We start from the raw sequence: 14072 nt of genomic DNA, 5'->3' as shown, positions 1-14072 counted from the left end.
TTTATACATTATTATTTTTAATTATACAAATCTTAGTACTTCTTCAAAAAAAAGTAGCAAGAAGGAATTACCATTTCCTTTTAATCGTATGATTTAAATTAAAAATATACTGAAATATACCTTAATCAAAACACAAAAAAGCACCAGTTTAACCGGTAAAATATAAAATATTTTATTTTATAAAAATACTGGTCTCTGTTTTGCTTGTGGTAGTGCTCCTCAGACTTATTACTGCAATTCTCTTGCAGTTTGGTTAAATGTCAATGCTCCAATTACTTTAATAGTCAAACTGTGTGCTATTTTCACCACAGAGTCATTCAGGCTTGTCATGTTTGACAAATCCAGTAATTGAGATGAACTCTTGGAGAATACTGACATGTAACCAGTCATTTCCTACAGCAGAACATTGACCTCTGCAGCACAAATCACAGAGGATTTATTCAGCAGCTTGAAAAAACAAACAGGCTTGTTAAGTTTAAGATCATAATTTCATACATCTCCATTCATTTCCTTGTTTATTCACTTTCTGTTCCATTGGGGTGGGAATTAAAACATTAGGGGCACTTTCAATAAGCACAAAAAAAGGACTACATCAAATATTCTGAAAAACTATTGTGAATTAAAAATGGCCCAGTAGATTATTAGAGGCTGAGTGCGCCGTCAGTCTCAAATCCCCCCTCAGTGCTCCCTGCCCCCAAGCAGCTGCACCCCACCCCAGCTTCAGCTCATTAACAGAAGAAAGTATTATACTAATTACATAAAGTATTTATCAACAGTCATCATTTCAGTCGTTCCAGTACATTAACCCTTGCTGGGGCCCTTTTTATTTCTACTGTACCTCCCTGATGGGATTCTGCAGCTGGTGTGTAACAATGCACTGAAACCTCAGGCTCTCCTGATTCCCCTTGGATTCACTGAGCCAAGCACAAGGAGTGCAAAACCTACCAAGTGTGAGCTTGCTGGGCTGGCAGGTCCTTGGGTGATGCCTCTGAGACAACCATCAGTGTTTGACAGGTCTGAACAGCTACAAGCCCATCACGTTCGCATTGAAAAACAAGTATTTTGCACTGACAGCTTGTTGCAAAGGTAAAATGCAACAAAGGTCTGCCATGAGGATGCAACTCAGTTCAATTGGAATTCCGAAGCTTCCCTGTGATCTACATTAACTGGAGATGTGATGCTACTTTTGTTATGAAAGACACTACAGACCTTAGAATTCAGAATTCAGCCCCTCTTTGGATGAAGCACTACCATTTCATATCATGAAATTAACTCCCCCTCAAAGCAATATAACCCCAAAAAGAATGAACTGTGATCAAAAGCAAACGAGGGATAGAAATAGAAGAACATAAAGTAATTGACACAGACAACACCAGCTTCCAAGAAATTACCTTTGCAGCTGCCAAAATTAAGCATCCCTTTGAATGCTTCTGACTGCCCTCATCAGAGACAGTGGCTGGTCTACCAAACAGCCATTACCAAACCAGGCTTGTAAGAAACCTTGCTTTATGTCCCCTCTCCCAAAGACTTTTTGCTTGATCTTTGTCAAATGAATTCACTTATCTATTTTACAAGCTGATAGATTGCTCTTCCCTGGAGTCTTTGTAAGAAATGTATTAACTATCACAGGTCACTTCGCTTCTGCAGGGGATAAAGACCTCTTACATACTAAAGACAGCATGTCCATATAATTTTTTTAATGCATTCTAATTCACAAGCAAGTGTATGGCAACCACCAAGATGAAAGCACATCAGAAAACATCTGAGAAGGCAGAACTAAGAGAAAAAAACAAAACCCTTTGTAGGAAAAAAAAAGCTAGAAATTACTTGTGCAAAATTCTATTTTCAGGAAAGTGTTCAAAATCCCAATAAAAGGGGAAAGAGAACAACTAAGCAGTTCTCTGACTAAATGACTATTTCCATCCTGTTTCTTTCCAATATAATTTTTTCCATTAGGTGTGCAGTGCCCACCTGAGAGACAGAAACCAGGAACTACTACAAGGCTACTTGGAGTACCTGGCGGTGTACAAAGCCTTGGAGCTGGGGAGCAACAACAATGTTCCCCCTCCATGCTGAGGTGATGTAACTCACATCAAAGGAATGCAGTTAACTGTCCCTTCAGGTGGGAACTGCAGATTCCAGCCTTTTCCACAGGAATGCACAAGATCTTCATGGAGGATGGTGGTTAGTCACTCACACATCACGCACCCAAACAGAAATCAGCCTGTGGTACAGGGCACAGCTGAGTGAAGCAATTCAGTGCATTTGCCCTGAGGAGTCTGACTCAGAGAGCAACAGGAGGATTCGCTCTCAGTACCAGTCCTTTCCAGTCTCGCAGTCCTCGCCATCTCCGCTCGTCACGCACGCTGTGTCCATCTTTACCCAAAAGTGCATTAGCCGAGATCATGAATGAACTTTGTCTCTCGCATGACACAATTCCAGTTGAGCCTTCTAACAAGGAACAATCGGCGCCAAGAAGGCCACAGGGAGGACCAGGTGCTCTCCCAAGGTACTGCAGGCTGGATAGCAGCATTCCCCGAAGGCACCACAGTCTCTTGCACCACCTGCATGCGACTGCAGCTGCCCAAGGGGCTCCCCTAAGCGCCAAAGCACCACAGAGTCCTGATCCGCAGAGCACCTGTGGGCACCACCACAGTGCAGAGAGGACAATTCCTTGAGTTTAGCTACGAGCACTTATGGATAATGTGCATTAGGAGGCAGGAGGTTGCTATTCCCCAAGGCAGTGCCCCAAAGAAGAACAGCACATGTGCAACACAGTGGTCAGTGCCCTGTCCTCCACTCCACCATACAAAAGCTCTCCACCCACCTTACCAACTGAGGGAAAACAGGTTGTGTCCCACTGCCAATGTGTGCTGGGCATTTATGAACTTTTAGATTTATTTACTTCCTTCTTCCCCATCCACCTGCTGGTACATGACCACATTACATCACTGTTCTGGACAACCTCACACCCCATGCTCCTGAGCTGATGAAGCTTTTCCTTCCAGATACACCAGCCTTGCTACTCATGCCCCTGGCTTCACCACCTCCAGCAACAGTGGGACTCTGGCAGGTATCATTGCCTTTCTGTCAGTGTGGAGAAAAGCAACATGCCAACTGAGCACACCAAAGACTGGAAGTCTGCATTACGCTGCAGGCAGAGCTTGAGATGTTGGTTATTGTATATGAAGTTATGAACAGGCATCAGACAACTGCTCAGCCCAGCTTTGGGAATTGGGGAAAAAGGTATTCTCCTGTCACAAAATGCAGTAAATCCAAATCTCATCCCCCTTCCTTCTCCACTAACTTTGAGCCAGGTCTGATGCATTCAAGTGACTGTCCCTCTTCCTGTACCTTTTTGCCATAGCTACAGAGTAGATTTGCAATGTTGTACAAAAACCCCCTAGGATAGCAATTCCCAGGCTTTTCATGAGGGCAACAAACTGTAGACCACAACAGGGAGCAAATTTTTCCAACAAACTGGAACATGATGACCTTCAGGGTATGATTAAGGAAAGATGATCCTTCTGACAGAGGGGCTGCACTAGATGCCCTTTTGGGGTGCCCTGTAGCACTCTGCTTGCAAAGCTCCATTTATTGGGCAGCATTTGTGGCAGAGCTTGCATTCCTAGGTATTACACTCAGTATTACTGGCCTGTTAATTTGTTATTTACACAAGGTTATCTATCTCATCTGGTCACTAACACACAATTCAGATTATTTTCCATGACTGTTTCAAATTTTACTCACAGGTAAACAGGGGCAAAAAGCAACACTTATTAGCTGGTGGCTAATAAATCAGATATGCTTTCCAACATTTCACTTACACTGCCATACAAAGCAACCTACTGTACAAGAGATGGTTGCTAATGATTATATAAAAACATGCCATACAAATCTCCAGACTTACATGATTTTTTTTTTGTGCATAAACATCTGCTGCCTCATGAAGTTTATATTTTCTTTTAATAATCAGTATTTCTCAAGGAACATTTTAAGGTCTCAGAGATGGCCAAAGTCAGTTTTTGCTGACTGATTCAGAATCAGCCATATCTCTTCTGACAGTCTGAAAACAGATTATAACATCCTGTTTGGGTTTTTTTGAGGCAACATCCTTCTCTGCAATCAAAGTCCCAGTGAGTCAGATGTTTGCATACCTAGTGTGAAAAAAAGACTGCTCTTGCAAAAAGAGGCAACAGTGAGGGAGGAATAAAAGGGCAGAAAGAAAGCATTATCTAGGATTTAAAATTGGGAAGGCAAGTGACTCAGAGGAGCAAAAATGCATAGGAATAAATAAGGAGGGTTGTGGCTTATGCCTTCCAAAGCTGCTACATTGCAGGGTGGCCTGCATTACAGGCAGGCTGGTTTGTTTAATTTCAGAAGACTCCAGGATGGAAGGAGAAGAAAATATTACTTGCAGTATATGTTTAGGGATATATTTTTAATGCTGTAACACTTTGGGGACAAATACAGGACAGACATCTTGCTGCTGTTTGGTGGAAGAAAAAAGACTCTATTAGGAATATTTGCCTAAAGCTGTAACAATTTAAGGAAGTATCAACAGCCTTACATCAATAATTAGATCAACAAGGGGCAATGAAAGGCAAGTTTATTTACAGACCAGAAAACAAATGTGTGTTGTGTGCTATTGATCATATTCAAATGTTTAACTACACCATATTAAAGTGTAATTTTTTTCTGAGTTACAAAATTAACACTCATTTTCTTAAAAAAAGTGGATTTTTCAGAATATTTTAGGTTCATTCACAGGGTTTTGTTTTTTCTTTTTCTTTTTTTTTTTTTTTTTTTTTGATTCACAGATAGTTGATGCTATACTGGCTTACAAAAGTTAAAAATACCTAAACATATTCTAAGTGTAATGGTTATATCTGTAAAGCATATAATAAATTGCTGTTAATAATACCTAATGAAGGACTTATTAACACATCTGGAATCAAAAGCCAAAGGGTCTAACATTCCCTGAACAATAACATATTCCTTTAAAATCACAGTAACCATTTCAGTCTCAGAAAGAATTAGTTTTGATTAAGTTCTGAGTACATTTGCTCACATTAATATAAGTGTTCTTTAATATTCCTTTTGTATTTACACTGCCAGCAGCCGTACTAAGCTCTCTACAGAAGAGATGAAATCCTAGCCTTGGCAGGCGGCGGTGCTCGGAGAGAAGAGCGAGAGCAGAAAGCCAGCAGGAGCGCGGCACACGCGTTACCGAGCACACCCGTGTGCAGCGCGGTCACAGAGCGCGTTCTCCCCACGCGCCACCCGCAGCCTCACGTGCAGCAGGGCCTGCCCACACCGGGCTGCAGCCCACGGGTCACAGGAAAAAGGGAAGAGCCTTTAGGGTTGGTCAGGATGCAAAGGGCACAAAGTGGGTGATTGTCTTCTCCTGTGAGCGTGGCCAACTGAGATGAAACACCCTCATTTACCCGTAGCACTGCTCTCACAAACTTAGGGATGCACCGAATAATAAAAGAACATTAAGTAGTCAGGGCTTTTGGTGATACTAAATGAGATCTTTTAATCATATTTGCTTTATGCGGCTCTGGTAGCTATGATGCTTTTGGCAAAATCTTGTTTGAGTTGCTAGAGCATAATATAGAAACCCAGACTAAGATTTTTTCATTTATTCTGAGAATTTATACCATTTGGGCCATTCTAAGACAATATATCCTATGGCACTCTTTACTTTTTAGCCATAAAATTTGTGGTTATTATATAGAATTTTTAACATGTAAACATGCACAGATAATTGTAATATGCAGTCTATTTTTTATAAGTACACTTGTATATAATTTATATAGTATGTAATATATTTAATGTACATATATACAGTATGCTGTACTATGCCATTTTGCCTTAGGACACTGCAAAACTCTTTGTACTGGCTAACCAAGAGGAAACAATAGAAGATGTAATTTATTTATTATGCATCTTGAGCTTGCTATGTAACTATTTTTTTTCCTCTTTTACATCTGTTTAATTAAAGTGAGAGTGTCACACAATTCTAAAAGGGGAAAACCTGAACAATGAACTGTACAAATAGGTGTACTGCACAACAACAATCTAATACCTAACCTCAATATAATAAAAGCATTTTACAGACTTTATCTGCATATTTATCTGTTCCTCTTTCAATCTGGAAAAATGGAGTAGCTGTTGAAAATACACTGTTAATTGTTCTCAAACATCTGTTGAATAACTCTTGAGAAAATATGAAATCAAAAGGGTACCTTTAATAAACATTTATTTTTTATATCTCCCTCATATACACATTCATAAATGTATATTACATACGTCAACCCCTAAAACTAATAGGAACCTTCAAATCACTTTGAGTAAAAATTGAATTTTTATTCCTAAAGGCACAAACTTGCAGATACTGCCTACACTGAAAATGAAGCTAACATAAAAGTTTCCAAATGAGAAGAAAAAAAAGAAACAATTCTTCATACAATAAAAATAAATAATAAGGTGCAAAAACATATGCACACACACACAGACAGAGAAAACCTGTCTACAATAAGAAATTATTTAGACTAATGTTTCTGGTTGGTTTTCATCCCACCAGAACCCTATCAACAAAATTATAACCATGTATTACAGACTGCCTACTTACTGTTAACACACACTTAATCCTGCCAAGGCCAGTTCTACAGCAAACATTATCAGTGTGCAAACCACAAATGAACAAAATTACCATCTGCACACTGAAGAACAGAATTGCTAACATAATTATATCTCTTACATGTAGTAAGTACACAGTTGTTTAAAATTTGGATTTACAACCTGTTTTTCAAATAATGGCTTCAGTCTGCTTCCAAGTCACCAAGCTAATGGCTGTAATAAGTAGCTATACCTCTTAATCAGAGAATGTCACAATAAGCATAGTGCATCTATCTATCTAAGCTTTTTTGGCCATGTTATTATGGTTTATGAGCAGTTTTACCACCCATATGTTATGCTGTCATGTTCTTCTAAAAGCTGGTTATTAGGATTAAATGGAGAAAGTGAAATATGAATGCCTGTATAAATTGCAGAGATGAATGCTGCTAAAAGCAAGGTGTCCTAGGTCAGAGGAAGACATGTCATATGTTGCAGGGCATGCCACTTATTTCAGCAGGACCCCCACACAATTTGCTTGAACCCTGTCAGGCTTTCTGACTCATTGCCACAGTTTGGTTTCATATGGAAAACAACAGCTGATCCTCATTTGTTTCTACCCTAACATGTACCATGGCCCAAACACTAGAATCAATCCTTCTTTTCACCAATTTTAAAGCCAGATGCTGTGATGGCTGTGTTATTCATCACATTAAGACCACTATACCTCATGAAAAATTATTGATATCCCTTTTTGACCTTAACAATACATCAAAATTCAGAGGACTGCTTTCATTAGAACAAAAAGTTCGCAATGAAGTCTGACATCCTTAGATGCAGACACCTTCACGTTTGGTACAAAATACAAGAGATGCACAATGGGGTATAACCAGAAAACAAAAGGAAACCCCAAAAACCCCAAATCCACAAAGAACCTTGGCTGTGCAACTGACAATGAATTATGACTTGCATAAGAACCAATGCTGTAAGGCTTCATTGATAGAGGGACAATTCTCATTCTGTGACATTTTAGCAGAAAAAAACAGGCAGCAATTAGTGTGCTCTGCTCAGCACTGAGGAGGCCACATTTTGGTGCATTGCACTTGCAGGAGGTGTGGAGAAACTGAAGAGAATGTATAAGAAAGCAACATATGTAAGAGAGCTCCTGAAGGCCTCATTGAGAAGGAGAGACTGAAATATGGGTTTTCCTTGCCTTATTAAAGATGAGAGTTTTCCGAGAGAAAAGGGTTTTTATAAATGAGGACAGTGCTGGTTTTCTCTGTATCTGGACAAAAAAAAAATCATTGATTTAACTGGAAATTAAAAATAAAGGGTAAAAAAGAGGAAAAAGGAATAATGCTGTAATTCTGATTAGTAAGAGAGCAGACCTTCCAACTAAAAGGATCACAAAACAGAGAAACAGACTACTGCATGCAATCCACTTCACTGCAGATCTTTAAGGAAAAAATTCTGTAAGAGATAAGGTAGCCATAAATAATTCATCCTAGCAGAAGTAGATGACCTTTAGAGAGCCCTTCTAGCAGAAGCAGTGTAAGAAGCATGGTGGTCCTCAAGGCAAATGGGAAGAGATGAGCCCCTCTCCTTCTGTAGCATGGCTTTCCATCCCAGATGAAGAAGAAGGACTGGTAGAGGTTGGTGCTCCCATCCAAGGGCCTAGAGGAGTCACTCTCACAACTTCTCTACCCTCCAGTCTTGTATTTCTGAGACTGACAAGATAGGGCAGCCTAACAGAGCTGAATGACAGAATTTCCCTTTCCTTGCACACAGCAGAGTCAAACAACGTAATTTCTTCAGAAGTCCCTCTGTCAGCACATCATCCAAAAGCCACCTGCCATTTCCTAGAGCTGCCTTCCTGCAGCCCTCCTGATCCTCCCTGCAGCCTTTGCTGCGACCCTCTGCCATGGCCTCCCAAGCCTTCTCAAATCTTTGTATGGACAACAGCTTCCTTTGGACTGTGGGGAGCAGTCTCCAGCTCCTGTAGGAACCAGGCTACACAGAGGAGCTAGATGACCTCTTCATACCTATCCTGACAGCAAGACTGAGACCCACCCATGGTACACTATGGTGTATTGATCAGTAAAAACAAGCTAAAGCACTTCTGAGACATTTTTTACTACATCACTAGAATGGCAATGTCATAACTGGAAGTTTGTGGACTTCTCTAGGGTGAATTCTACTCTGTTCCCAAGTTTTACAATCCTTCCTTTCAAACATACACATCTTTAAATGTATCTGCTGCTACTGCAGGAGGAAGGATTCCTTCAAAAGAACATAAGGGCTATACATTGAGAAGAGATCTTTTGGGGTTTTTTTGTAGTTGCCTTTCATTTTGTGGAAAAGGCCTTTGGCCAAAACTGGTCATGTCCAGTTCCAGGGAGTTTTAATTCTGCGCATGATGGGCAGCCCTGTACCAGAGGCAATGTGGCAATGTGTAGACAAACAGCATCCATACCAGTGTTCTGGTGACCTTATGTGCTGAATGAGCCCACAGCTGGCTGCTGAAGTAAGTGGGATGCCAGCTGATGAAGCGCAGCACCGGCGCTGTGCGCTCGCGGTGCTGCACCTACTAATGAGCTAGGCTGCTGTGCTCTGCGGTAGCTCAAGTTTCTGTGGAGCTTTTATCTTCAGCTTCAGTGAGTTACAATAATCCAGCCTGGTAGTGCAGAACGTGTTCATCACTACCACTAGATCGACGCCAAAGAAAAGGGAGCATAGTTTCTTCAAGAGCCAGAAGCAGAATAATTAATTTCTGACTATTTCTGGCATCTTGGTGTTGAAGTACGAGCTAGATTAGAATGCTGCACAGAACTCATAATGCTTTGAAAAAGGAAGGTCAAGTGCTTTCCCAGAGAAAAGGGGTCAGTGCCTGTTCTACTTCCACCAAATCACTCACACTAGAAACATTGCTATGCTGTGGCTTGGATACACCGCAAGCCAGCCACTCTTGCTGAGTAATTTAACAGGATATTGTGATCTACACGTCAAAACCAGTAGGAAGATCAAGTATGGATGTTAATATGATTTAAAAGGTACTTTGCAGTAGCAACAGCTAGAGACACAATTAGGTCCCTGTCTCTGCTAGTCAAGGAAATATAATGGAAGATTAGTATAAGTAATTACATTACACTGGTCAAAATAAAAGAGCTAAGCACTGCATTTTCTTTCATGTCTGTACTCATTTGCCTGCTTGAAGTGGCAGTTCCTTAATGCCTTAGCTGTGATATTACACTGTGGAAGCTTTATTACAGGTGTACCTTTACCATTTTATTCACTTCTTGTGAAACAAAACTAAATAATGGCAGCACAAAATGGTACTTTGCAACATATGCTGGAACAAACACCTCTCTGATACAAAACGGCCAAACATTATCATGGAGATGTAGGAAAGGATGGGCAATCTTCAGCACCCTGCTGGTAGCTAAGTACCTCCTTGTAGTGATGTGACAGCCTAAAATGCTCAATATAAACCATCTTGGCTGTTGGGAAAAAAAATCCCATCCCAGAAAATTAATCCTTAAAGCAGTAAAACCCCCACATTTTCCAATTTCCAATGTTCCGCTGAAACAGCCTGCCTTGTTAGTGTATACTAAAGCAAATAGAGGTTTAGCATTAGCCAGAGCTGGCTTTTCATCCCAACTGGACAGCAGGAAGAGAGGGAGGGAAGGAATGTCTTTTCCCAATAACAGAATCTAGAATATGGGTTGTGGAGGGGCACATGTGCACAGTATTAACAAAAAGCCATGATTACTAGGATGCTTTCCCCTCTGACATAGGGCAGTGAAAAAGAGTTGCACATACAGCAGGATAAACATCTGACCATCCATGGAGACCTCAAGACCTGCAGTACTTCATGCAACAAGTAATACCTTGTACTGCAACAACCTCGAGTCAGCGTATGTGACTGATGAGCACATGGTGCTCAAACAGCCAGACGTGGTCAGAACATGAGAACTTTTATCCAGAGCCATGTGCCAAAGGGTGCCTCTCTGCCTTACTCATACAGGCCTTTCTGGGATAAAACTGCCTCACAGTATTCAGAGAGGATACAGGAACTTTTCCTTTCCTTTTCCTTTGTCCCCCTACCGTGGCCTCCTGCTTTCTGTTCCCAGCCATAACTGCAGTGCTGGTATGAAGCCACAAGCAGGCTGGCAGGGTGATGCCCTGCACAAGATGGCTGGACAAAGGTGAGCCAATACAGCATCCACACCATTCCCACTCCAGGGAAGCAGCAACTGTGACTTGCAGCCATCTGCAGGCACGGGCATCAACACAGAAGTCCCCAAGGAGCAATTCAGATTTTAGAGATCTCGGCCATGTCAGGAGAACACACACCTTCTTCTACACCCCTTGGAGCTACAACACACAGTAGTGCGATGCAAACCTTATACCTAAGAATATCCTTCTACCCATTAAGGCTTATAAATGAGCTCAGCATAATCCAGTTCTACTGGTGATGGTCCACTGGGCATCACTTTTTTAAATACTGACAAAGATTAAGAGTTCAGGTTGCTTCCTCAGCCCATGAATTTCATATAGCATTACCAAGCAGTACTCAGTAAATCTTCAGCTGCTGCTATAAAATGAAATAAAATGACCAATAAGCACTATTTTTAACGACAAAACATCTTACTCATTATGCAGGATATGCTTCTGCCATTCTCTGAGGGAAAAATGCCTAATTACTTACATTATATCTCACTGGAAATACAACAAATAAAACAAGAAAGGCTATTGAAGGATGAAAATAATGGTACCATGTGGTACAGGGCCTGACCTTAGGAGAGAGAGGTATTTATCCAGAAGATAGAGAGTTTTGAGAAAAGCATTGCCAATTAGGGAAACTGCCTGTCTCCCATCAAGGAATACTCATTTACCTAAATAATATTTGCTTAAGCTTAACCCATACTGTTCTGTTTGTGTGTGCAGGGATGGAGAACAGTGGCATACAAGATGGATGAAATGCTGACTTCTCACCCTCAGTGTAACTTCTGCTGCTCTTTGGGAATATAGCTCAGTGCAATTCAGAAAGGTATTTTTCTCAAAACTTTTAGCGGCTGTCACTTATGTCTGAACATATGGTCAGTTTGACAAAATCTTTAACAGCCTTATGGCTTAATACCTGCATACATATATCTGCTGGTCTTACCTTAACAATGGTATAAATCCCTATATTTCTTCCTTTCTGCTGATTCCCTGTCACTTGCACACATTTACACAAAGAGGTACATACTGAGAAAAAATAATAGTAATAATAATAAGTAATGACATTACATTTCTGCAAACACAATGGACAGCCATTTCTGAGGAAACCTCTGTATCCTCCTCCACACAAAACCTGTGAATGTCCAGAACAGCTGCTACCTACTAGTAGTCCATAAAGCTGCACACCCAGAAATGTGCTGGATGTGCTTGGTTATCTATCAGATATGCATAAAGGCAATGGTGTGGCACACATTAGAATTCATTACTGCACTTTTTGTGGTGCTGTTTCTTTTTTTACCCCCCAGAGGTATATTCAGGCCAAATCAATGGCCTCCAGAAAGGGTAGATGATTCTGTGCACAGCTTGGAAATCCATTCATGAGGGAGAGTGGCATGAAAGATGTATTAGATAGCTGTACTTTCTGGGGCCACAGTTGTCATTTTTGTGGAGAGGCACCTGTTACAGCAGAAGTGCTTACCAGATTTGACAAAATAGGGTGTAAGTGGACATGAAGCCTTAAAAATCTATACTTAAAATTGAAAGAGCAATTGTTTAAAGAGCACCACAGCCATCATTCCTACACAAGCCGTACAGTACTGGGAAGAACACTGAAGCACTAAGATTAGTGTGAAAGGTTCCTAGCAATGACTACCTGCTAAATACAATGCCATTAGAGAACAATTTCCTATTAATTAAATGCAAATACTTTGATATGTGACTGAGCACATTACATTACCTAGTATTAGCATATTAAGTACAATTTAAGCCCTGTTGTCAAGCATCTGAATTTCTACCTAAAATGGCAGTCGGGCAGAATACAGTATATCCACACTAGGGGCAGGAAGGAGGACTGGAAAACTTGGTGAGGCGTGAACAATTGAATTTCAGCAAGGCAATGGAAAGGACATTGTTGGGCAATTACAGCGCTCCGGCGTTTGCCATCCGCAAAGGCTGCAGTCATCTGCAGCGACAGCGTGGAGCACGGCTCCCCCAAGGCACAGCACTCCAGTTAAATCAATTTGTCAGGAGCGGGGCTGCTGCCTCCCTACTGCAGAGGAGGCCCACCGGAGCGGGGGACAGCTGGGGCACACAGCTGTCTCTCTGCAGCAGATCAATTAGAACATCAAAATTCGTCTGCTAATTAGTAGGCATGTACAGAGGGGAAAGAAACCTCCCTTAAATGAATCATTTCCATGTATTAATGAATTCCGTGACATCCCCCATTTAGAACCCAGCCCAACAAGAAGAGACACGGCCACAAGAAGCACCAGCTAGCACGATGAGACAATTTCATTATTGCAAAAGGTGATCCTACTACTGAGGTGAAAATAAAACTCCCTACAACTAAAAATTTGCACTTCCAAATATCAGTGAAAGAAGACACACATCTAGTAGAGCTAATAATGTTTGATCACATTGTAAACACTGATCATTGTAAGACTGCATTAAGAGCAAATACAAGTGGGACCAGGAAAAATACAAAGCACGGTCAGCTTGACATGTTGCTTGCTTTGGAACATGCTGAAAGTCCCTTGACTTCTGTGATTGAGAACTGGGCTTCAGGTCAGCAGTTTTTATCCTTGATTTTATTTATTTTTATATTCAACTTTTGTGTTGTTATTAGAACAACATTTACTGTTTATTCACATGTTGCAATGTTGCTGAGGGTGTTTTTACAAGAGAACTTGGCCAAAGTCAGCTGCTGCTCCAATGCCATTTCAAGACTTAGCAGGACAAGGTCACTAATTTTTTTTTTTTTTTGTCTGACAGCTTTAGCTTGTTTGGCACAGATATGAAAACACAAATCAACACTAACATATTACATTTTTCATCAGATATCAGAGCGTAGCTGTTAATTCTTGCAGAGAGCTCCCAAACCTAGCAGAAGCCAGATACATTGACTGGTAATACACAGAAAATTGATTTCTTCAGTTGGGAAGAGCCCCACTAACCTCCTTTGTTACTTCCAGTGCTTCACTCATCACAGCTTAATTGCAATGGACTTGAGCAATTCATCTTTGGATACAACGCACAAACCTTTATTCTTGAAAGTTTGTCTAAGAATGATTGTATAATGCATATTATTGTTGTAAGTGCTCAACGAAAAGAGAACAACGGTGTGGAGAGGACTAAGACAAAATGACCTCCCAGAAACGGCAGCATAGTAAAGGAAATTCTAAATCTGGCATCTGCAATAACCCTACTGCTCATCTGAGCAGCTGACTCCC

The 14072-nt window shown here is 40.9% G+C and overlaps 1 protein-coding gene across 16 annotated transcripts in view; it reads right to left on the bottom strand.

Moving 5' to 3' along the window:
* Positions 1–14072, bottom strand: part of LOC131092157 (poly(rC)-binding protein 3-like) — a 495350-nt gene that overhangs the window by 97107 nt on the left and 384171 nt on the right. The window lies entirely within an intron of this gene.

The sequence above is a fragment of the Melospiza georgiana genome, chromosome 1, assembly GCF_028018845.1.
Source record: "Melospiza georgiana isolate bMelGeo1 chromosome 1, bMelGeo1.pri, whole genome shotgun sequence".
Classification (NCBI taxonomy): Eukaryota; Metazoa; Chordata; class Aves; order Passeriformes; family Passerellidae; genus Melospiza; species Melospiza georgiana.
Note: the sequence above shows the minus strand (reverse complement) of the source record. Positions and strands in the feature narration are given on the sequence as shown.